Source organism: Ambystoma mexicanum, chromosome 5p, assembly GCF_040938575.1.
Source record: "Ambystoma mexicanum isolate Mex_15411 chromosome 5p, UKY_AmexF1_1, whole genome shotgun sequence".
In the NCBI taxonomy this organism is placed as follows: domain Eukaryota; kingdom Metazoa; phylum Chordata; class Amphibia; order Caudata; family Ambystomatidae; genus Ambystoma; species Ambystoma mexicanum.
Genome location: NC_090930.1, coordinates 1,261,772,525 through 1,261,775,072, shown reverse-complemented (window position 1 = coordinate 1,261,775,072; position 2,548 = coordinate 1,261,772,525).

The following is a 2,548-nucleotide window of genomic DNA, read 5'->3' as shown; positions in this document are numbered from 1 at the left end:
AGAAAGAAAACACAGGCATCAGGGCACTGTAAAATGGACTCATACACACATGACAGTTATACATGAGTGGCATTGGTAAACCTCAGACATGGCATCACAATCCCCAACACACATGTCATTTCAACTTGCACACATGAGCCATACCACAGCCATATTGCAACAGCCAGCACCATCCATTCACATACAACAGCATGAGCAGCCAAAGGTCATCCACACATCACATGCAACATAGGGAGAACACTACACATACACACACAACACCAAACTTGCATGCATGTGTACACCTCCGCCAACTGTCGCAGTGTTTTGATCGACATCCATGTCACACCTGACAATCATTCCTCCACATCCTGTGCCAAGCAAGCCCACACACACAAGCACCATCCATGTGTCACACATGAGACCCCTCGCATGTGTCACCCTCACGGCCCTGTACACCCCCCCTACTTGGCCACATAAAAATACATGTTCAACCTGCACACTCCTGGCACACCACCACACGCACAGCTTCCAATCAGTATGCATGTACACTTACCGCTCGACTCCAGACGGGTCTGCTTCTCAAGGACCTGGATGTGGAGCGCTGGGGATATGCGTTCCAGGACCCTCATCTGATGTTCCGACAAGTGGCCCCGGCGCCCCTTAGCATCCGCTGCCTTCAGGAGGCACCGGGCCTTGTTGAGGGTCCTGGACCTGAAGTCCTCCCAGCGCTTCCTGACACGTTCGTAGTCGCAGACTGCCACCTCCTCCGCGTTTATGGCAGTCACGATGTCCATCCAGATCCGAGTCCGTCCTTCCTTGTCGGCGCGCAACCCCGAAGAGGGCATCATACTGCCCCAGGACATGCTCCACCAGGACACCAACTTCGGTGGCAGTGAAGCTGGTGCCCCTCTGCCTCCTTGGCCGGGGGTTGCCACTGGTGCCAGATGTTGCAGTGCCCGACATGGCAACCCCAGAGGCAGGAGTGGGTGGGCAACTTGGTCCTGGGGCTGGGCTGTGGGGCGATGGAAAAGCAGTCGGGAGTCTTCGGTTCCAGCAGGGGTGGTCACAGCAACAGCACCCCTGGCTGATGTGCAGGCAGCAAATGGCAGGGCACGTGGGCAGCAGGCAGTCAGGCAGCAGCAGATGGCAAGTGGGAGCGTGCTCAGGGCTCTGGGGGGCAGTAATTCGGCCTTCTGGGCAGGAGCGTGGTCTTCCGTGTGTGAACGCGTGGCCAGCTTGATACGGAGTGATTTTGCATGTGAAAATCCAACACGTCTGCGTTTAATTCGAGGAAAGGCCCTTAGCGCGTAAACGCGTCAGCACACTGTACATTCATTGGCCCAAAGGCCACCAGCGTATGCACGTCTATGAAGTCACGTGCACGTTGAATAGGGCACACGTTGGAAATGTTGCGTGTTAAAAAAATGAAAGACACGTCCGAGTGTCAAAGCGTGTAATTGGTGGAAATGGCCCTAAACGCAGAAGTGACAAAGCAAGTAATTGGTGGAAATGGCCTTAGCGTGTACACGCAGAAGTGACAAAGCGTGTAATTGGTGGAAATGGCCTTAGCACGTACACGCGGAAGTGACAAAGCGTGTAATTGGTGGAAATGGCCCTACACACGCAGAAGTGACAAAGCGTGTAATTGGTGGAAATGGCCTTAGCGCGTACACGCGGAAGTGACAAAGCTTGTAATTGGTGGAAATGGCCCTACACGCAGAAGTGACAAAGCGTGTAATTGGTGGAAATGGCCCTAGCGCGTACACGCCGCGTAAGTGACGCTGGACGTGTGGGCCTGCATAAAAGGTACGTGTAGAACATCATTTCCTTGTACGTGCTTTTCGTGGAGAGCGAGTGGGTGAATTCTGTACTTCTTGTCGTTTCACACGCGATTTACTTCACGGCGTTTCAAGTTCGTACTCCCTGTTACCTCTGACAGCTTTTTTTCTTTTTTCTCTTATTCTGGTTTTCCTTGGCCTGTTCCCTCAAACAGTGTTCCCTTCTACTGTTGTCCTGTCTCCTCAGACAGTGTACAAATCTTCTTTTGGCGGGGGTGTTGCCAACCAAACGCGCTTCTTTTTCACGCTCTTTTTCCTGGCAGACGGTGAGTCACGCACGTATCTAACATCTGTGCTTGCCCCGTGTGTAGCCTACCCCTTCAGAGGTCATTCTAGGCTGCATGTGACACGCATACGTTCATTCTTGTGTTACTGGGTGCCACAGCGTAGTGCAGGTTTTTTTTTCCGCACACGTAGTCTAGGAGGGGTTGCGTGCAAGTCATGTCCCTTTTTTGGGCTTCCGGTGCGTTGCGTGACCCGTCATCTTTCCCCAGGGGTCACATTCAGCCTTGCTAGAGCACTAGGGTACAATTACCATCTGGTACCCAACCCCTTTGACCCCCAATTGCCCAGGACAATAGTTTACAGCCACTCCCATACGCACATTAACATCAGTGCCATGGTTGGGAGGCGAGGATTCCGTAAGGGTGGCAAAGGTGGACGAGCCACAAGTGGTGGCCGTGGTGGATCCGGTAGGGGACGTGGTCATTACTTGCAGGGTGACCCTG